General features: G+C 32.4%; 1 protein-coding gene and 1 long non-coding RNA gene across 5 annotated transcripts in view; one reads left to right on the top strand and one right to left on the bottom strand.

The window, feature by feature from the left end:
- LOC115880903 (serine/threonine-protein phosphatase 4 regulatory subunit 1-like) overlaps positions 1–24,558 on the bottom strand; it is a 358,417-nt gene that overhangs the window by 149,140 nt on the left and 184,719 nt on the right. The window lies entirely within an intron of this gene.
- Positions 15,167–16,704, top strand: LOC115880905. The gene is made up of 2 exons (XR_004049955.1): positions 15,167–15,221; positions 16,430–16,704. It is a non-coding gene; the product is annotated as an uncharacterized LOC115880905 (long non-coding RNA).

Below are 24,558 nucleotides of genomic sequence, written 5' to 3'. Positions count from 1 at the left end.
TCCAAAACTTACCCCAGCTCATCGTTAAGCACGCTTGCGTTTTGCACTAGAACATCTGAATTGGACACTAGAACAATGGGAATCTATTTTATTCTCAGATGAGACCAGGATATGCCTCTATGGTAGCGACCAAAGAAGAAAAGTGCACCGGAGGCCAGGTGAGCGATTCGCAGAATGCTGCATTGAGGAGCGGATTGCTTATGGAGGTGGTTCCTGCATGATCTGGGATGCAATTTCTATAGCTGCCCGAACCGACCCAGTTTTCATCCGTTGGGGCGACCGTCGTCCGCACGGGAGAGGAGGTTTAACTGGTGCTAGGTATATTGAGGAGTTTTTAGCAGTCCATGTGTTACCTTACGTCGACTACATTGGAAACGAATTCACATTTATGCATGATAATGAGAGGGCACACACATCAAGACTCGTACACGATTACATTTCAGAAGTCTGATTTCGGGTTATGGTATGGCCAGCATGCAGTCCAGACTTAAACCCGATAGAACATTTATGGGATGAGCTAAAACCAAGAATTCGTACTAGACGAAGAGCCCCAACTTCTATCCCGGAGCTCATTGTTGCAGTAGAGGAAGAGTGGCTTAACATCCCGCAAGAAACAAAATTTGATCAAATCTATGCCAAATCGTATGAGAGATGTTGTTAGAGCAAGAGGGGGTCGTACCCATTTTAGAAAATTTATTTTAGTTAATTGTCAATAAATAAATAAATTAAATAATGACATACATCTTAGTAATAAACAACGATAATTTGTTTCATGCATTAATTTAATAATTTTAGTCCGAGGAAACCGAAATACAAATTAATATCTCTAAACTCTTTTCAAAGAATATGAAATTGTCTTTCAAATAGTATATAGGGTAGTGGAACCAATAATGGCCACATTAAGCTTCATGAAATTTGTAATTGCATGAATAATACATACGAATAAAGTTAGTGTGGTTTGTTCATATATATAATTCAAGTTCATAATCTGCTCTTTAATTGCCCAATGCATGTAATCTTTAAAATTGAATCATATTGTTATTAAAAAATATTGAATTTTGGATGCCCGCTACCCCAAAAATGGACACACAAATTTTTGTTAGATCCTAGTTTGGACAGTCATAGATCCAGTAATGGACGTGACTTTCTAAAGTGATTTTCATAAGGATATTTTTAAGTAAGATATTGGGATACTGAAGATTTTTTTTCAAATCTATTCAATATTAATTCATTTACGAAATAAAACTATTAATCGATTTTTTGCTCACATTTATTAATATTCAAAAGATTTCAAAACATTACATACTACTTATGGTTAGTGCATGGAAGAAAACAACATTGTATTGATAATATGATTTGTGGTAAAAATGTATGATAATATGATTGTAAAGGTAAAAAATGTAAACCACAGTAAAAAATAATTTAACTTCTAATTTATAAAGTACGCCTGACATGATACCATAACATCAGTATTTTTTCTTATTTCTGATATCTAGCCTTGGAATTTAAGACACCTACAAATCTTCTTCTACATTATCCCAACTTTCACTTATATCACTATCGCTACTGTCTAAAGTGATTCCACAGTCTTCAGATACAAACTCCGATTCATCTTCAGAATCAGAAATACCAAGTCCTAGTGTATTTATATGTTTTGTTGGAACACAAATTCTGTGTATCTTATTTGAACAACTAATACAGCTAAACCATTTTGCTTTCCTCTCCAAAAAATGCTGGTCTCTCCAAAATACTTTACATTTGTAACACTTCCAGTCTAGTTTATTTTCTTCCACATTATTGTGTTTAATTTTTTTCTGTTTGTTTTTGACCGCCCTGCATTTTTTTTCTTGATTTTTTTTAATTTTTTCTTTTTGTTTCTCTTCTCTGGTTCGTTTTCTGGTTAGCTTTAACTCTTCTTTCTGTAATTTCAGCTCTTCTTTTTTCTGCTGTTCGCTTAACCAATAGTCAGATGTGATGACTGAACGTGATCTTTCTTTTATTCTTTTCTGATTTTTTAGTTCCTCTTTGGGAAAAAATAGGTATTTCTTAAACGGTGATTCAGTTGACTGTGTATTAGTTTCTATTAACATTTCTTCAATTGGTTTATCATCTGTTTGGAAATGCGGTTGGTAATACATGCTATTTAGTTCAAAACGAATAGTCGCTTTTGAAGTAGAGGGAACTGTTATGTCTGGAGTATGGTAAATATTCCTTTCATATGCGGGTGCTTGGGCTTCATCATTTTGTTGTAATTCTCCGTCCTGATCTTCTTGCGGAACATCAACCGGCGCTTTAATATTTTCTTCTGTGTCTACAGTTATATTTTCAATTTCAATTGGCACTGATTTACTTGTCAGCTTTAATATTTTTTTCCAAAGAGCGTACAAATCCTTTGATGATTCAGGTCCCTTCCATTCATCCCCAGAATTTGATTTTATCTATTTAAGTATATGAAGCGGAATATTGGCTTCTAGAATGCTTAAACAATTTTTTATTTCTTGAACTGAATGATTCTTCTTATTAGATGTTTTACCGTCTTCTTTGTTATTGCTTTCTGTTGGTCTTTGTATAATTTTTGAATAGTCCACATTATTGGGATCAAATGGGAATAGTCCACACACTCGAAAACCACTTGTAATAATCTCTGGTAATATTGAATCCTTTAGAATATTTTCTAGAATAGGGGCAACGTCCTGTCTCATTATTTGTTGGTTTTTTGTGCTCTGTTAACCACTTTCTGGCATATGTTTTCCATTTGCATTTTAATGGATGAAATACTGACACGTCTAGAGGCTTCAGAATATGAGTAGCATTCGGATAGAATGCTACTAAAATAATTTGTTTTTCCCGCAGAAAGAGACTCAAGTGTAACGTTAAATGGGATCTGTGCCCATCCACAAAAAATATAACTGGGCGTTCTATATTGTTTTCTGTTAACCATGGTTCAAATATATTTGCCATATATTCAAAAAAAACCTCACCAGACATCCATCCAGAATCGGACTTACCTAACCCCCAAGTTTTTGGGAAATTAGTCACTATATCTGAAGGAACTCTTTTATAAGGATATACCACCATCGGTGGTGCCATTTTGCCAGAGGCTGCAACTGACAGTAAAACTGTCAGGCTATCCTTTTCCGAGGTTTTGGATACATCATAAATGTTTTTAACCCCTTTTGGCGCCAACACTTTTCCCGTTTTAGGACATAATGCAATAGCCGTCTCATCAGCATTGAAGATGCGATATCCATTTTCTAAAATTTCTGTATAGTTATTTTCCTCAAAATAGTTTGAAACTTCCGCAAACCAGTTACGTATATCTATTTCAGTTAATTGACTTCTGTAGCCAGTAAGTTTCTCAGGTGTTTTTAAAGATATATTAGGATGCCTTTTTAGGAAAGATTTAAACCATTTCTTACCGGGTATACCATCAGGGAATGGAGTTTTGCGATTAAGTTCTTTTATTAATTTTGCAACAGTATCAATTAACGATTGTCTTGTTACTGGAAATCCAGCTCTTGCAATATCAACAATCCAGGTGACAATGCGATTTTCTTCTTCTTCTGAGAGAACTGTAGGAGGCCCCATGTTGCAGACTTCCGGGCTAATGCCTTTTAGTTTATTTCTTAATGTAATACGCGGCACGTTAAATCTTTTACTAGCAGTTGCAACTGGCATGCCAAGTTTGGCAGCTTCCAGGGCTTGTGCCATTTGTTCAGGAGCATACCTCTTAAACGGCTTCTTTATCATTTTATAATCTGAACAATCTGAAAAAAAGCATAAAAATATCATTTAACCCGATGATGGACATATGAGCATGTCCTAAGTTGGACACCCTGTCTAATACTGGATCCGGTCATCATATAAGCGTGAAACTTACATTAACGTAGATAACTATGAATTTTTAGTTCATTAGTCAGTATATATTAAAAAACAGTATTTTTCCCCTAAATGGACAGGGTGTCCATTTAGGGGTTCCAGAACAATTACATGATCCAGTATTGAACACCTAACCTATAACTACTAAACCACGAATTGCTATTAAAATAACCTAATCTAGCATTAAATACATACCTTAACTACCAGATGAAACTTCCAAACTTATAAAAAATGTATTATGATGACAGCAAGGCCTTAAGAAAACGGACTGTTGCTTTAAAGTTGAGCACTAACAAATTCACTGAAATGGCGCCAATCCGGGTACTGATTTATTAACGTTGCTTGTCATGTCACAGGCGACATCTATCATAAAATGTGACAATGAAAATACAACTTAGAGCAATGCAAGAAGAATTTTCCTGATTTATAGAACTCATTAGAAGGCATACTTGCTTAATAATAGACATAGAAGTGTTAAGTGTCCATTATTGGTTCCATGTCCGAGACTGGTTCCAGTACCCTATTTCTTTTTAATCTGACAAATATATTCTAAAAAATTAATAGTTAACTTCAAAAGTATGCCTCGGGCCGAGTTCTATGCACGTAAGGGTACGTTTATGTTGGAGCTGCGATAAACGATAAAAGCAGTGAATTAGCGCTGCTCTTATCGTTGCTCAACTGCTCCAATATAAACACCTACATATAAATTAATATAATAATATTCTTTGCTTCGCTAGTATCGCTGCTCTTATCGTTTATCGCCGCTCCAACATAAACGCACCCTAAGTGTAGAATAAATATATTGCCATCATAATAAAAGTTCGAAATAAAGGCTTCGGCCTCTAATACTTTCTCAGTTCTGGAAAATTTAGCTTCTCGCTAACTTAGTGTATATTTGTCTTTTTAATGGTACCGAAATTACCGGTCTTTGAAGACGATTTACCAGTAATATTTTGCCGCGTTTATAGAACATTTTAACCGGTAACGACAATCCCTAAGTATGGTATTTTTATTAAGAATAACGATTTTTATAGAATCTTATAAAACTTGATATAGAATTTTCGATACAGTCGAAATTCTTCACACTACTCTCACGAATATCTTGGTCCTCGCAAACATTTAAGCTCGGGCCGAATTTCTCACAGTATAGAGCTTCATTCATACATTAGCCGCGTCCACGACAAATCACTAAAAAGACGTTCGGTCCCAAACCAATTCCGAAAATTTGACCTGAGATGTGTCTGGGCCTTCCCCGAACTCGGTGGATAATCAAAACACAGTCGGCATCAGGTAGACCTTATTTCGAGGAAAAAGAACTTGACTCGAAAATTTCGACCCAAAATCGGGCGATGATCGCATAAAACCTGCACACAAAGAAGTAGAACTTCCTCGCAGTGCATAACAGTCCTAGATGGTCCTAGATATACTGGGCGATCAATAAAGGCGCGTTTATACGGCTCAAGTGAATTGATCAACCCGCTTGAATTCAATTCGCATGAATGCATTATGATCATATATAAACTCGACAAATTATGTGAATTGATCAAATGAGTTGAATCAAGTCTTAGTTGACTATTGTCTAACTTTTGACGTCCAAGTGGTGTTTTTAAAATGGCGCACGGTGGGGTATTAGCATGAAAAAGGTGATCGAAATTCGAAAAAGCAAATGTGTTTAAAATTTTTTCAAATTATTAAAAAAAAAGTTAAATCATGTCTGCCATGAATGGCGTTGCTATGGGTGTGTTTGGTTGCATTCATAGACTTAAAATAAAATATAGACTACACTATTTACATCTCAACGCGGACAAACAACCTTTTTTGTACACATGTTTACTTCTGGGTACAGTCGACCGAGCCTTCCTCATCCAGCCTATGTTGTCACGTCTTTAATATTATCAATATTTTTTTTCTTGTTACACACATATATTGAGATATTAATACTACAGTTTAATAGTCCATAGATGTATTAAATAGTCCTTATACTACTAAATTATAAGTCGGATACTGTTTAAAAAGGATAAGTTCTTTACAACATGACAACACCGATTAGAGGCGAGGGAGCCTATTCATTCATTTATTACCTTGTAGTACGCGTCGCACGTGTGCGGTAAAGCTTTGTTGCCACTATGTCCCCGGCTGTTTTAACGCATTTTCTTAGCTTGTAGTCCTTAAGTGTTTATTTTATTGACTTTTTCTGTTCAAGAACTATAAAATATGGTTCGCCAGTGCCAAATTTGCAAGAAATTTGACTTAAATAACCAATTTAAGTCTTGAAACGACTTTCGACCGGTAGGCAACTCTCAATTTACCCATTGGGAGTCAGTGGCGTTGTTGTAGAAAGGCGCTTATTTAGATAATATTTTAGTAAAATGTAAAATCTGAATTTTTTGTCTTACATTACATTATTTACTTACTTACATTGTAACAAAATCATAATTATAACCCTGTTAATAATTAATAATGTTTTTATTAAAAATATATTCCGGTTTATTCTAAAATTATCTTCAGAATCTAAAATAACATACAAGAATTTTAATATGATATTACATTATGAGACAATATTTTTTAATATACCGGGTCGTCTCAAAAGTGGTTCACCGCTATAACTTTTTTATTTTTTCAGATAAAAAAACAGATTTGTATGTTAGTAGGTATATGACATAAATTAGGATTTATTGACGTATTCAATTGTTTTTGGTCTCTTTCTGTTTCACCGAAATGATTACATCTTTTGATTTTTAAAGGCACCCTCGGTATATTTCTACTTTATTCGATAGAAAATGATAATAGAATTCTGAATAGAATGACATATCATATGTCAACTTTTGACATTGTCGCTTAAAAACAAATCGTATTATAAATTTCAATCCAGGGTGCCATGGTGTTGTTAAAAACACTAAGTTTTAATCAAGGAGCCTTGGAAAAATAGTTTTGATCGTCTAATGGGTTTCGTGTCTTGTCTAGGCCGATTAAAAGATGTACAAATCATATTTTTAATCATACATATGTCAATTTTTTCAAATGGAACAAGGGTGACTCGTTAGCATATTTGGAAAAAGCATTTTTTTATGAATATATTGATACCACACACTTGGTATTTCGAGTCAAATTGTCGTTATGAACCACGTGTTACAATTACAATTAAACCATATGCGAAAGTGTCAAAAGTTGACATATGATATGTCATTCTATTCAGAGTGTCATTTTCTATCAAATAAAGTAGAAATATACCGAGGGTGCCGTTTAAAAATTAAAAGTTATAGTCATTTCCGGTGAAACAGAAAGTGACCAAAAACAATTGAATGCGTCAATCAATCCTAATTTATGTCATATACTAACATACTAAATCTTGTTTTTTTATTTGAAAATATAAAAAAATTATGGGGTTGAGCCACTTTTGGGACGCACCCGGTATAATAAAGACAGTACCGAGTTAAATAAATGTAGTTTTCATTTTATCCCCTTCCTATCACCTTCCTTGCTTTAATGGAACAGATTTATGTTTTCTCTATTTTACATAATAAGACATCACTTAACCAGAAAAAAAATTACAACAATCATATTTTTTTTTCTCTCTCTGTCGCCGATTCTATTATATCTGTGGAATAGATCCTGTTTTCATTAATATTAGGGGTTGTAAATGTTTGACTAAAATTAATAATTTATTATTAATTTCAAAATTACGTAATTTCGATTATAAAATTTCTTCTATAACGTGTATTTTATTATTTTATCCTTTTGGACTCTAAATTGTTTTTCTAAACTTTTATTTAAAAAACCTGTCCTAAATCTTAATAAAATATAAAAAGTTTAAATACGATATATTTTTTAATTTAATTATAGCTTCATTAAAATAAAAAAATTACCCGGCTATGATACGGAGAGTTCAGGTGTACTTGAGAAACGAAAGACAGTGTTGTGTTTCTCGGCAGAGTCGTCAGGGAACGACCGTTACGACAGAGACAACCTATCTATCGCTCGTGTCGCACTCGTTATAACCTAAAACAATAACACAACAATAACAAGACAGTGTCTGACCGCATGTTCCAGCTATTTATGAATAAGATGCTCAGTCTATATTTTATTTTAAGTCTATGGTTGCATTCATTTGTTTCAACGAAACGTCAAGTTGTTACTTCTGACAGATAAGAGGTAAATGGCTAAATTTCATGTTTAAAATTGTAAATTGTTGTTGTTCTTGTGCTCTCTTTACGTTTATATTATTGTTTTGATTGAAAGTGGCTCAGCAAACTGCAGGTACGTATTCTACAAAAACGTATTATTTATTTTGATACTCTCTATACCAACGATTTTTTTTGCAACTAAAAGTTAGGCGTTCAGAAAATTTGATTAAATTTGTGACATTTTTATTATACTTAGAGATTTAGTTGCGCATTTCGAAGAATTCAGCATATTGTCTATATATGTTTTACTTAGTAATCAATGGGCTTTCATACAGTAAAATAAAATACTGCGACTTTTTGCGACTTTGCTGATAAAATGAGAAAGATATTCTTGGTTTCCTCTAATTTGCCAATCAGTGATATACTAATGCGAGGTGTAAACCGCGATGGCATTGTTGTGTACAAAGCGATCGTATTAGTGCCATTAGCAGTATAGCACAATTTGGCATTAGTAGCGACTTTAGTGGTATGGGCATTGCTCGCGGATCAGTCGTAGCATTAGTAGTATTAGTTGCGATATTACTGCTGGTATTAGTGGCATTGACCGTGGAAACACTGGAACAGTGATTTTTCTTTATTTTTTTTAGAATCGACGAATTATCCTTTATTTTGTTCATATTATTTCCTCTTTAATTGAAAATAGCAATAATTTATATAAGGTCTACATTAAAAAAATTCGATCAACTATATGTGTCAAATACCCCACTGTGTGGCGGCCAGTAGGTTGGTCAGAAGAAAATGATTTGAAGTCTATTAATATTTATGAAAAATATGAGCGTATATGTGTATAATATATATAAATACAAAATTAAAGAAAGAAGAGTTCTAGCTTAAGCCGACGAGAAATGGCGTTACGCATTACAGTATCTTTTACTTTTTTATTCTGGGTGCAACGGTTTTAAACAAAAAATTAATTTAAATTAAGAGTTTTACCAGTGCATATCGATTTCACTAAACGAATAGAGTACAAGCCAGCATATACAGGGTGTCCCAGAAATAAGTGCAAGTATTTTGAGGAGTGGTAGATCTCGATAAAAGAAACATATTTTCTCTTTATCGTTTTTCAAATAAGTCCAAAATAACGGAGTTATTTTACTTACAATAAAAATGATTCTTTGCTAAAATTTTGAGAACCACTGGATCTTTTCTGGATTTTCTTTCTTGAAAGTTTAATCTAATACCTATGTTGCCATATTATCAAGAAATTATGGTGTTTAACTAAAAACTAAAAAAAAAATACACATTTATAATAGAAATACAAATTTTCAAAGATCTCACATGCGATTAGGGGAGGGGTAAGAGGGTCGAGAAAAACCTCACCACATCTCCCCTCTCCCCTTACTGATTAATTATCTAACACATACTCAAAAATACATTTAAAAGAACTATATATAAATATATTAGTCGGTTTAGAACGTTTTTCTACGTTGTCCGATACCCAATTTCCAGCCTGTTTTATTCGTACAATCCTCGGTTGACAGGTTTCTTTCACTCATCGCTTTGTGTACGCTTTTTTGCCATTCCAGTTTTGGTCTTCCCTGTTTTCTTCTGCCCTTTGTTTGCCAATTGATTATTCTCTTGGGCCATCTAGTGTCCCTCATTCGCTCTACATGTCCGTACCAGATCAGCTGCTTTTTCTCTATATCCTGTTTCATCGTACCTTCTAAACCCATTTGTTGTTTTATGGTATTATTTCTTATTCGTTGTTGTCTTGAAATTCCCATTGATCTTCGAATGACATCCATTTCTACGGCCTCTATCCTCTTCTTGTATCTCTCAGTTATTCTCCATGTTTCTGCTCCATACAGGAGGTTGCTCTTTATCATGGTTTCATATATATTGAATTTTCTTCGCTTTGTTATTGATTTGCTCCATAAGATTCTATTTAGACATCCGATTATTTTTTTCGCGTTGATAATCCTTTTCTCTATTTCTCTGCCGTCAGTTCCAGTGTTATCAAATGTAATTCCCAGATATTCATACTCTTGACACTGCTTAATTTCGTGACCGTTGTCCAAGTTCAAGTTTCCTTCTTGTGCGCCTATACATAGATATTTTGTTTTGGCAATGTTAACTGTCAAGCCCCATTCTCCGTATTCTTCAATAAGTTTTCTTAGCATATATTGCATATCATCTTTGTCATTGGCAACTATTATTTGATCGTCTGCGAATTGAAGTGTGAACAAACATTTATTGTCAATCTCTATGCCCATACCACGGATCTTTCTTTTCCAATTTTTTAAAGCGACTGCAACGTATATTTTAAAGAGAGTAGGGGAGATGCAACAACCTTGACGCAAGCCTTTTTTGTTCTTTTTAAAAGAACTCTGTTGTATTAAAAACCTGTAAACGCTGGTAAAATGTCTGAGTCTTATCAAGGTCCAAATTAAAATCTCAGCTGCCAAACGACAGGTGGTTTTAAATGATTTGAAACACGCCAGTCGGACCGCCTCACTGTAATAAAAACAACGTCATAAACAACCGTTACGTCGGCACGCGGAACGCGAAGACAAAGACAAAAATAATATGCATGAAAGTCCATTAAATTAACGGTCATAGTTTAGTTTGTCACTTAGGAGTTCCGTCTTCGGCCATCGTAACGAGAGTATTACATTCTTTGCATTCTTTGGGTTCCCCGTTACCCGTTATCCTCAAGGAAGCATGTTTATTCAGGTCCTTAGGTTTATTCGTAGCCGGTAAAAAAACAAAGTTTTGTCTTAATTGTTGACTCTATCAGTTTATGTGTTTCACTCACTGAAAAAAAGGATCTCTCAGTCGAAATGAATATGACTTTGACCCAAAAGATTGGCGCTTTTCAATAGGGTCAAGAACGACGTTTCTTTGCCCAAAGCATTAACTATCTTTTCATAAGCTTTAAAAAATTACTTTAGAGAATAGAATAATCCATCTGTCCAAAGCATTTCACTCTTGGCCCAAAATGAATATGCAAAGAAGTTCTTGCTACAAGAACAATAGTCTCTTTGATTCATGCAAAAATTCTTGATTGAAAAGGGACATTTCTTGATTAAAGAGACACTTTTCTTAAACCAATAGCGAATACCATTGACTCAACTAAATTTTATTTTGATCTAAGAGAAGTCTATACATCATATACAGGCATATTACGAGGTATATTATTTTCTGATAAATTTAGGTTTTCCTAGTCTATAGTAAGTAAAGTGATATTATTTTCCTCGATAGTAGTTATTTCTGCTTCTTCACTCCTTGGTATTTTTTGGAGTGATTCATCACTCTACAAATTACAAAGAAATGTTACATCACGATTAATCAAAGTAAAGCAAATAAATTATTCAAATTATAAGCCTTGGTCACATTTTGAATTTTTTAATACGACGACTTGAAATTCTAAAATTTTTGTAATTATTTGCATAAAAAATCGATACCTATATTCTTATTCTATCTAAATGTCTCTTACCTTCAGATATAGCAAATAAATGCTCTAATTTCCATTTTTTCAGAAACTCCTTTAAAGAATCCATATATCCTAAAATTTGTCCATAAAAAATGACAAATGCATGTTAATAACGATCACTAATTTGTTATACGATATGCGTTTAAAAAGCAAATTATGTAAAATTCCAAGTGGAAAATTCCAAGCAACAAAACCCGTGCGTACTATGATGTGCGACCTATGAAATGCGACGTGAGACTGATCGGACTGCCGATTGTTTGTAAATACCGTCCATCGTCATCGTCTTTGCGTGTCGTTATTATTTTTCATCAAACGAGTATTTAGCTATTGGAAAAATGGCCATGTTTCTTGAATGAAGTACTTCCTAGCGTATTTTTCTTATTATCTTAAAACAAAGTAACTTGCACTTGGTTGAATGAAAATAGATTCAAGAGAAATTTTCGAATTTTTCAAGAGAACAAGTTTTCTTGAGTTAAGAGAGTTTTTCTTCAGGCAAAATATTTTCTTTCACGCTAAAATAAATGACGACTTTGGTTCAAGTCTATCTTTTTTTATCAGTATGAGACTCGTAATCAAGCTTTAAAATTTGATGAACGTACGTCTTTATTGCATGGATAGTTTACAGTTATTGGTCATGGATGGTTACACATTTTTACGGTCAAGTTCTGCAAATCAAAAATTTTCTTGTGGCAACCCTGACGCTAACAGTTTCATTTAGTAAGAGATCGTGTTGGTTGTTGCTTATATGCCGCATGTAAACATACCACTTTTTTATTCATTCATCGGGGCATCATTTTTATTATTCATATCTAAAATTTGAAGTTGTTTGACCGCCCTGGCCGTAGTCCGCCAACGATTGGAAGGACATACGTCCGTCGGCGTCGGTGCGGTACCGATACGCGTCCGTTCTCAAGGACACGCCGTAACACGGATAAAAACAGTCGTTTCCCCCCGCCCGTCGCTGCACCGCCCGGACCGTCTATCCGATCGTCATCGAGCCGGAAGCGTGACCTCTTTCGTCGCTTTACACACAAAATCATTCCATTCATAATCGTCTCTCTCTCTTTTACCTCTATGCGGCGATAATGTCGAACTATGTGCTGGAATGTTGTATATACGCGTTTGTATTTGGTACACTGATAAAAAAGATAGACTTGAACTAAAGTCGTCATCGTTCTTGAAAAAAATAAATTTAGTGGCAAGAGAATTTATTTTAGCGTAAAAGAAAATATTTTGCCTGAAGAAAAACTCTCTTATAACTGAAGAAAACTGGTTCTCTTAAAAAATTCGAAAATTTCTCTTGAATCTATTTTCATTCAACCAAGTGCAAGTTACTTTGTTTTAAGATAATAACAAAAATACGCTAGGAATTAAGTACTTCATTCAAAAAACATGGTCATTTTTCCAATAGCTAAATACTCTTTTGATGAAAAATAATAACGACACGCAAAGACGATGACGAAGTACGGTATATAGAATCAGTCGGCAGTCCGATCAGTCTCACGTCGCATTTCATATGTCGCACATCATAGTACGCACGGGTTTTGTTACTTCGAATTTTCCACTTGGAATTTTGCATAATTTGCTTTTTAAACGCATATCGTATAACAAATTAGTGATCGTTTTAACATGCATTTGTCATTTTTTATGGACAAATTTTAGGATATATGGATTCTTTAAAGTAGTTCCTGAAAAAATGGAAATTAGAGCATTTATTTGCTATATTTGAAGGTAAGAGACATTTACCTATGCACCTGTTTAGATAATGCATGCATGACTATAGATAGAATAAGAATATAGGTATCGATTTTTTTAAGCAAATATAATTAGAAAAATTTTAGAATTTCAAGTCGTCGTATTAAAAAATTCAAAATGTGACCAAAGCTTATAATTTTAATAATTTATTTGCTTTACTTTGATTAATCTTGATGTAACATTTTTTTGTAATTTGTAGAGTGATGAACAACCCCAAAAAATACCAAGGAGTGAAGAAGCAGAAATAATATATATCGAGGAAAATAATATCACTTTACTTACTACCACAGAACAGATACAAATCAGAAATTTCACTTATGGGATTTCCGTTGTCAAGATTTAATTTTTTATGTTATATGCGCGCAGGCGGCTCAAAACCATGCGCAAGGATTTTGTGAGGTTGCCAAGGTAACCCATAATTCTCAGTACTTGAAAAATGTATTTTTATATTATAATCCCACGGCTACATTTCTTCACTCATTTAGCATTTCTTTCACGAAATAAGTGACGCAAGTATACAAGAATTACCGAATATACATAATTATGAGGAATTTGATATATTTGGAAAATTAAAGTATGCTTAAAAATTAACATTATTATTACGAAAAACGCGGCATGGCAACGTCCCTTGGGTGAAACATTTTGCGACGTAGTACGAAATGTAACAAAAATTTACCTCATTTTCTGCACAAAAAAAGTTAAAAAATATTATCATTGAAATATTTAAATCAAAACAATTGAAATTGATTTTAGAATAAATAAAACCTACAGACATCGTCAGTTTTGCACTCTATTTTGCTTTACTGCTAAATATAAAAAATTTATTATTGCAATGGTAATTAAAGATTCAGGAATTTCTTTGTTAAAATCTGACAACTGACAACGTTGCTCAACATTTCTAACATAAAAGTGTGAATGTCATATGAACGGGCGGAAAAGTAAATTAAAATAATTTTAATTTACATTGTGGTGTGTTTGTGATATTTTGTGACTATATTTGTTTGACAATTTTGTTTATAATGGGCGTTCGTTACTGCTGTGGTCCCGGCTGTTTAAGCAATACGGAGGCTGATATGGGTCTTAGCTTCTTTTCATTCACATTGGATCCAAAAAGGTACATAAATATTTTTTATCTACACAATAAGGAATGTTTCCTCTAGAATGTTAAACAATCTAGTAAGATTTTTTAGAAATTCTAATGTTTTTGACAGACTCATGTATGTACAATCATCTATTAAATAACGAAAAATATTTTAATAAATTCTAGATGTTCTGAGTGGGTTAAGAACTGCAACAGGCAGGATTTTAGAGCAAAATCACCTATAGATTTGCATAGAGGGTATAGAGTTTGTGGAAAACACTTTCAACCTACCATGTTTGCGGGAATGTCTCAAAGCCGTCTAAAGAAATTTGCTGTTCCAACTTTATTGATGTCAGGTGGGTTCATAAGCATTGTTATTCATTTTACTTGTTATTTTTTTCAAATCATCAGTTGCTTGTTTATCTGCACAATCGATTTATACACTTGCACAAACGAACATTTAAATAAACAAAAATTGTTTATAGATAGGCACTTAGAAAATCCAGTTTCAGTCTGTTCGTGGTGGTTCTGTGTAATATTTTCAATATTTTTATGACAAATACTATATTACTGAAAAACAAAAACGTTTGACAATAACATTTAGCTTTCAATTTTGCCTCTTAAAATTGTGTTTGTGTTATGCTCAAAAAAATTAAATAAATATATTTTTGTAGACAATTCCATGATGGAAGTTGAAGCTACTATTCCTGATGTTCATACATCTGAAGGTGAGTAAAATACTATTTTTTTTAACCTTTTAAACACAATGCAATAGGGTATAGAATTCCAGTTTTCAATAAATATTTTTTTATGTTTTCAGCTGTTTCAGAATCTACTTCACTAGATGTAATCGCTATTCCATCAACATCCAAGGAAGTTACATCTGAAGGTGAGTAAAATACTTTATAAACACAAGGCTAAATACAGGGTGGCGCACCTCATTCGCCTCGGTTGATTATACGAAAACGTAAAGAAATATTAATTAAATAGCAACAAAATATTTTATGGGTATATGTGGAAAGGCAATTTAAAATTTAAATTAATTTAAAATTATTTTGAAATGTACAGGGTGTGTCAGAACTAAGATCCATACCAAAGTTATATTTTTTCTTACGGAACACACCCGGTATTTTATTTCATTTTTGGATTCTTGGACATAAAATAAGGTATTTATTATAAGGGTTGAATATGTTTAAAAGCTTTGGTTTTTGAGATAGTTAAAGACATTTAAATATGCATGTTATAATAACAAAGTTTGTCAACACCCTGTACATTAATTTTTAAGAGTTAATTCTTGTGCTGACTTTGAAGCCAGAGAAATAAACTTTACTAAAAAAATGTATTGCATCCTTAAATGTATACAGGGGTATCAAAAATTGCTGGTCTATTTTAAATATTTACTTTACATAAAAACTTCGTTATTTCAAATACAACACTATGTATTTTTTAAAATATGTCGAAGCAGATTTAACTTTTTTATTATTATTTTTATTATATGTCGAAACAGATTTAACTTTTTTTAATTATATGCTCTTTCAAACTATATTAGGGTTTCCTATACCTATCTGGCTCAGATTTTGAATAAGAGCGACTTTTCAATAAAATGGCAATCAAGATGGCTGGTGTCGTCATGGCAATTTGCTAGTGACAGTTAGTAGCTCTTTTCAAAATCGATATTAGTTTATGGACTTTATTTAAATTTATAACAGTTTATTTTTATTTAATTTACCTACAATAGTTTAATAAGTATTTATTATTTTATCAAGAAAAATAAAGAAGTAGTTATTTGATTTATATTACGATGACTTGTAGATATATTGGATTTTCTATAAAAGAACCAACTAAGACAAATTCATTTTCTTCACTTCCACCGACAGGTTTCTGCCTAGTAGATTTCTACATCTTTCTGTTGTCGTACAATCAACTGAGGCGAATGAGGTGCGCCACCCTATATAAATCTGTACTTCCATACTAATATAGGATATAGAATTCCAGTTTTCAATAAATATTTTTTTTGGTAGTTTGTTTTTATAATATTTAGAGAAGATCAATATTTCAAATAGATAAATAATATTTTTTTATTTCTTGTTTGTATAGATTTTTCACAACAGACACCTATATCCCTTAGTGCACACAGTCCAAGAAAACATGGGTTAAGGTTACGAATTAGAAGTTTGAAAAGAAAGTTGGAATTTCATCTGAAGACTGACAAAACAAATGTTACAAATGAAGACTTTATAGATTTCTGTAAGGAACACTCCTCTTCGTCAATGGCTAATTTTATTGAACTTTGCTTACAAAATTCCTCAAGGAAATCACATGGATACCGATATACCAACAAATTTAAACAATTTGCATTAACAATTTATTTTTTAAGTCCAAATACATATACATTTTTAAGAAAGCCACTTTGCTTACCTTCCAAGAGCACTCTCCATAGGTTAACTAACAACTGGGAAATATATTCCGGATTAAATAAATTTGTTTTTGAGGCAATAAAAACTAAAACTGCATCTATGCAAGATATGGATAAGGACTGTGTGTTATGTATAGATAAGCTTAGTTAGATCATAGATATTTATCTTTTTTTTTTAATTTTTCATTTGTATTAATAAATTTTAGGATCATTTACATTTAAGTAATTGTATTAGATGTTGTACCTAATATCACATTGCTAGCATTATACGTATAATTTTTGCATATTTATAATAACAAATAAAATGTTATTTTATTTCAGTCAAATTGTTTTTATTATGTTCTGTCTACATTTTCAAATGAAGGTTTGTATTGAAAAAATTTAAAATTGCTGAATCATAAAATCATGACAGCGTCAAGCTTATACTGGGACCCTGAAATTTACATAAACATAGTCCCAAACTGCAGTTAAAAGTCGCTTATTCCTATAAAAAATTCACTACAAATTAGGTTACTGCAGCAAAATCCTTATTACTTATTGCAAATCCTGCATTTTTTTCATAGGCCCCTTTACACAAGTATAATATTAATACCTTACTACTGACGTCTTATCCATTTCAATTTCCTTACCTAATTTTAATAAAATATCATATTATCTAATAAATCAAGTTAGGATGCAAATATCTTGATGTAGCAAAACCCGCAAGATGCATCATACTGCAACAAAACCCGCAATATGTATCATACTGCCACAAAACCCGCCTTGTCCGAATTATTTTTGTGATTTTTCTCTTTAAAAATTAAATATTTTTATTTCTAGAAAAACGAGATACAAAACAATGACTCAACTCAACGAACACGTTTTTTTTTGTAAAATAACGCTTTAAACATTTGAATCAATTGGCATGATTTTTCGTATTATTTTTACACATTATTTATTTTGTCACTACTAAATATTACTTTTTTCAAATAAATACTGTTAAAAAACGAAATACGCTCCTGTCACGATTCACACGTATCTGAGTTCGACCCTGACTCGTTTAAAGCCGTCAACTAATGATCAGCTGTGCGGCGCGCAGGAGGATGAAATCTGTGCGCGAGGAACGGAATTCTTACAACACACTTGAAAGGCACCGACGTTCAGTGAAATTTCTGATTTGTATCTGTTCTGTGCTTACTACAGACCAGGAAAACCTAAATTTATCAGAAAATAATATACCTCGTAATATTCCTTGTATATGATGTTATGGACTTCTCTTAGATCAAAATAAATTTTAGTTGAGTCAATAGTATTCGCTATTGGTTTAAGAAAAGTGTCTCTTTAATCAAGAAATGTCCCTTTTCAATCAAGAATTTTTGCATGAGTCAAAGAGACTATTGTTCTTGTAGCAAGAACTTCTTTGCATATTAATTTTGGGTCAAGAGTGAAATACTTTGGACTGATAGATTTTTCTATTCTCTTAAGTAGTTTTTTAAAGCTTATGAAAAGATAGTTAATGCTTTGGGCAAAGAAACGTCGTTCTTGGCCCTATTGAAAAGCGCCAATCTTTTGGATCAAAGTCATATTCATTTCGACTGAGATATCCTTTTTTTCAGTGTAGGAAATTAGCAGGGATAACTTGGGATCACATAGCCAAAAATGTACAACAATGGGCCCAACTTCAATGAGAGTATCTATAGGTAAATATGTGAGGCTACACCATAATTACAAATATATATATATATGCTCTAGAGGAAATACTATTTTTACTAATACTATTTTTCATTTCTATCATAAAAATTGTGTATATTGAACGTTCTCGTTAGTGCTTATAAAGGAACGTTCCCGGCACAATGATTCTGGACCTTCTCGAACGTTCCTTCGTCACAAATGGAAACGTTCTCTCCATTACAACACTATCCACCGCCAATTCCCCTTCAATCTTGTACCACCCAGCGTTTGCTGTCGATAATGATTCGCCAAACTGATAATAACTTCGGACGGGCGCGCTCATTAGCAGGAATTTTGAATGCGGTCGAGATTAATGGCTTTTAATGGAACTTGAAAGCATGAAATATTAAATTCCGACGCAATAAATTCAGTTTTATTGATGATGAGTAGAATCCTTTTACCTGAACGTCTTTTAGTTTAGGAATACTAAAATGTAATAAGGTGTTCTAAATTTAGACCTATATTGGAATAAATGCATTAGAAACACTATAAGGGTTAGATGAATTTGGCTACTTAGTAGGTCATGATTATATGAGAGATGAGATGCACTGATAAAAAAGATAGACTTGAACTAAAGTCGTCATCGTTCTTGAAAAAAAAAATTTAGTGGCAAGAGAATTTATTTCAGCGTAAAAAAAATATGTTCCTTGAAGAAAAAGTCTCTTAACTCAAGAAAACTTGTTCTCTTGAAAAATTCGAAAATTTCTCTTGAATCTATTTTCATTCAACCAAGTGCAAAGTTAATTTGTTTTAAGATAATAACAAAAATACGCTAGGAAGTACTTCATTCAAGAAACATGGCCATTTTTCCAATAGCTAAATATTTGATGAAAAATAATAACCACACGCAAAGACCATGACTAAGGATTATTATTAAACGCATATCATATAACAAATTAGTGATCGTTATATGTATTTGTCATTTTTTATGGACAAATTTTAGGATATATGAATTTTTTAAAGGAGTTTCTGAAAAAATGGAAATTAGAGCATTTATTTGCTTTATTTGAAGGTAAGAGACATTTACCTAATGCACCTGTTTAGATAATGCATGCCTGACTATAGATAGAATAAGAATATAGGTATCGATTTTTTATGCAAATAATTACAAAAATTTTAGAATTAGTCGTCGTATTAAAAAATTCAAAATGTGACCAAAGCTTATAATTTTAATAATTTGTTTGCTTTACTTTGATTAATCGTGATGTAACATTTTTTTGTAATTTGTAGAGTGATGAACCAAGGAGTGAAGAAGCAGAAATAACTACCTATTATCGAGGAAAATAATATCACTTTACTTACTACAGACTAGGAAAACCTAAATTTATCAGAAAATAATATACCTCGTAATATGCCTGTATGCCTGTATATGATGTATAGACTTCTCTTAGATCAAAATAAATTTTAGTTGAGTCAATGGTATTCGATATTGGTTTAAGAAAAGTGTCTCTTTAATCAAGAAATGTCCCTTTTCAATCAAGAATTTTTGCATGAATCAAAGAGACTATTGTTCTTGTAACAAGAACTTCTTTGCATATTAATTTTGGGTCAAGAGAGAAATACTTTGGACAGATAGATTCTTCTATTCTCTAAAGTAATTTTTTAAAGCTTAAGAAAAGAGAGTTAATGCTTTGGGCAAAGAAACGTCGTTCTTGGCCCTATTGAAAAGCGCCAATCCTTTGGGTCAAAGTCATATTCATTTCGACTGAGAGATCCTTTTTTTCAGTGCAGCATGGTACCCACGAGGACTTCAGAGAAATAGAAGAAGACCGAACCTGAGATGGGATCATGATATTAGGAAATTAGCAGGAATAACTTGGGCCCGCATAGCCAACAATAGATAGCAATGGGTCCAACTACAAAGAGAATATGTAATGGAGGCCACACCATAATTGGAAATGGTTGAATAAGCTGAAAATGATGATGATCTATTTCTACAACATATACCTTGTGTCGGCCCCATTCCTGTGATACATATTATTGGTTTATGTTAATTACGTTTTCAGAATAACGTACTATAATTTTTATGTCAATATTTAAATGAAAACAACTATTACTCCACATCTTCAGACTAGATACCTATAAAACACGTGAGTTAGTCCATTAGTTTATATCGACTCAATTTAATTCAAATAAAATTTGTAAAATCTACTTGAATAAAAAAATTCATATTCTTCTAAAAGTATCGGTTCCTGTAAAATAAACAAATAAGTACAGAGACATCAGACTAACTTTCCAGTTATTACCATTCAGGTCGTCGACACTGAAAAACCGGTTAGTATTCACAACCCTACTACGTCCCTAAACTAGATCTAAACCAGAAGTAAACATATAAAAATTAACATTTAAACGTAGAAGTAACTTCTGAAGGGTGCATCCATAACCATCCTACACTGAAAAGAAGGATCTCTTAGTCGAAATGAATATGACTTTGACTCAAAAGATTGGCGCTTTTCAATAGGGCCAAGAACGACGTTTCTTTGCCCAAAGCATTAACTATCTTTTCATAAGCTTTATGATTTCACTACTTTAGAGAATAGAAGAATCTATCTGTCCAAAGTATTTCACTCTTGACCCAAAATGAATATGCAAGGAAGTTCTTGTTACAAGAACAATAGTCTCTTTGATTCATGCAAAAATCCTTGATTGAAAAGAGACATTTCTTGATTAAAGAGACACTTTTCTTAAACCAATAGCGAACACCATTGACTCAACTAAAATTTATTTTGATCTAAGAGAAGTCTATATATCATATACAGGCATATTACGAGGTATATTATTTTCTGATAAATTTAGGTTTTCCTGGTCTGTAGTAAGTAAAGTGATATTATTTTCCTCGATAGTAGTTATTTCTGCTTCTTCACTCCTTGGTATTTTTTTGGGGGGGTTCATCACTCTACAAATTACAAAAAATTGTTACATCACGATTAATCAAAGTAAAGCAAATAAATTATTAAAATTATAAGCTTTGGTCATTTTGAATTTTTTAATACGGCGACGACTTGAATTTCTAAAATTTTTGTAATTATTTGCATAAAAAATCGATACCTATATTCTTATTTTATCTATAGTCACGCATGCATTATCTAAACAGGTGCATTAGGTAATTTAGGTCTCTTATACCTTCAAATATTAGGTCTCTTACCTTCAAATATAGCAAATAAATGCTCTCATTTCCATTTTTTCAGAAACTCCTTTAAAGAATCCATATATCCTAAAATTTGTCCATAAAAAATGACAAATGCATGTTAATAACGATCACTAATTTGTTATACGATATGCGTTTAAAAAGCAAATTATGCAAAATTCCAAGTGGAAAATTCCCAGCAACAAAACCCGCGCGTACTATGATGTGCGACCTATGAAATGCGACGTACGATTGATCGGACTGCCGACTGATTGTATATACCGTCCTTCGTCATCGTCTTTCTAACGAGTATTTAGCTATTGGAAAAATGGTCATGTTTCTTGAATGAAGTACTTCCTAGCGTATTTTTCTTATTATCTTAAAACAACTTGCACTTGGTTGAATGAAAATAGATTCAAGAGAAATTTTCGAATTTTTCAAGAGAACGAGAGTTAAGAGAGTTTTTCTTCAAGCAAAATATTTTCTTTTACGCTAAAATAAATTCTCTTGCCACTAATTTTTTTTTTTCAAGAACGATGATGACTTTAGTTCAAGTCTATCTTTTTTATCAGTGTAGAAAAAGGGGACCGGCGCCGGCGCCGGCGTATCGGCGTAACGACCTTGTATCGATTTTCAGCAATTCTATTGGCTGAAATTTTTGACAGATGAATTTTTGAAAAATTTCAACCAATAGAATTACTGGAAATCGATTCAAGGTCGTTACGCCATTACGCCGCGCCGCGCCGTTCCGCTTTTTCCATGATGATGTGGATGTGGATGCACCCTAACTGAATATTAGTTATCCTAGATAGGTACTTTATTTCTCTGAATATATCCTTAGATTGTTATCCATTCTTGATAACTTTTAGTTATAAACTCCCAACTTACGTATTACTAGTTTTTATAGTCAAATTGTTAAAGAATAACTAAACATCCTTGGCTACGTAAATTTTGACTAAACTGTCAAAGTGAAAATTCAAGTGGAATTCTTAAAAACAAAAAATAGAAATAATATCAACTTTAAAATGTATTTCTCTGAAAAAGTGATGTCAATATTAATCTGGCGCCTAATAAACAAATAAGGTAAAGTCGTATCGTTAAAAACTGATTAGTGACAAACAAAATCATGTTGAGTAACATTTTTACACATGTAACGTAACTTTCAAATCAGTGACACATCATAATAAAAACAAAATGTTCTTAGAAAAAAACATTCGACATACCATTTTTGAGAACTTTACATTTCATCATTTTAGAACTATTATTTAATTCCTATTTATATAAATGAATGATACGAATCATGCTGACTAATTATTGTAAAAAGTGATCTAATATAAAAGTAATCTGCATCTAAAACACTGACATTGTCCATCAATTTTCAAACCAATTCAAAAAAATTTTTTTCAAAATACCACTTAGGTACAGTGATATAACTTAAAGACACCTGAAGAGGTTTTTCTGTGGTAATGAAAAAATAATCATTTTTAAGAAAGTGATTGATATTAGTCATATAATCAGCTAAATGAAGTTTTCACTTATATTATGTAGCTATATATAGGTTTTATATGAGATAGAAAAATGGTCAAGTGTCAGTCGGACTCGCGCACTACGAGCCCTAACAACTATATGTTGAGACAAGGTCATATTTTCGAATTATTGCCCTGGTTTTTCAAAATGAATGAAAAGTATATGTTTAATTTTTTAAATATAAACATAACCATATCCTAAACAACTTGACAATATTTTTATGAGTTTGTAAATTAATCCATATTTACAGTAGCGGATTTTGTTCATAAAATGACAAATTTGCCTGATAACTAAATGTTGGGACAAGTATTTTTAAATAATTAATATCATGTCGCAAACTGTTTACTTCAGTATTGACAGCTTGTAAGAGACTCGATACTTTGAGTAGTGAGACTTAATGTAAGTAATTTTAATTTTTTTAGTTTTCAATTTTGTTAATTTAATCCAAAGTAATGGTCCGTGGAAAAGCTACAAATCAAAAACTACGCGAAATTATCATTCGCAATACAGTACCGGAAAAACCATTCGAAAAATTTCTGATGATTTAAGTATTCCAAAAACCACGGTCTTTAATATAATAAAAAAATACGGCGAATCTGCCAGTATAGGCGTTAGATGTAAAAGTTCGGGAAGGCCAAAAGTTGTATCTCAGAGAGATTTACGAAATAAAGTAAAAATTTGCAAGTCTGCGAGAAGTACTCTTCGCAAAGTAACAGTTAAATGGAATACTGTAACTGGTTTAAATATATCAAGAGAATGTTGCCGAAAATATATCCATAAATGCGGTCTGGGGTTTTACAAGGTAAACTTTATTTTATGTGGATAATCAATTACCTAAAGATTATTGATACAAATTCTTATTTAGGCCAAAGAAAAACCGCTAGTGACACAAATTCAAAAGAAAAATCGCTACAATTGGGCAAAATCTAAATTATCGTTGACTCAAAATGATTGAAATAAGGTCATATTTAGCGATGAGTCTAAATTTGATGTTTGCATTGAAGATCATCGAAAAAGAATAATACGAAATAAAGCAGAAGCCTTTCATAAAGATTGCTTAAAGAGGGTTGTTAAATTTCCTAAGGGGATTATGGTTTGGGGTTGCATGTCAGCAAGAGGTTTGAGCAAATTAAATTTTATAGATGGCACTGTTAACGCCCAACAATATCAACATATAGGTACTTGAGACTATATTTTTCAACAAGATGTAGCATCGTGCCATTCAGCAAAATCAACTAAAAATTGGTTCGGTAATAATAATATAAAAGTTCTATCCTATCCTGCAAGTCCGGACCTCAATGTTTTGTGGTCAATGAACCCTATGCGTTAAAATTCAAATCATTTTCAGTTAATCAAAGAATCAGCAATAACGTAAGTATACAACTGTAACTCAAAGAGTAATAATGGCAATGAAATCAACTTCAAAAGAAATCCACGCCTCGAAGT

The sequence above is a fragment of the Sitophilus oryzae genome, unplaced genomic scaffold (assembly GCF_002938485.1).
Source record: "Sitophilus oryzae breed Bouriz unplaced genomic scaffold, Soryzae_2.0 scaffold_1660_pilon_pilon, whole genome shotgun sequence".
In the NCBI taxonomy this organism is placed as follows: Eukaryota; Metazoa; Arthropoda; class Insecta; order Coleoptera; family Curculionidae; genus Sitophilus; species Sitophilus oryzae.
Note: the sequence above shows the minus strand (reverse complement) of the source record. Positions and strands in the feature narration are given on the sequence as shown.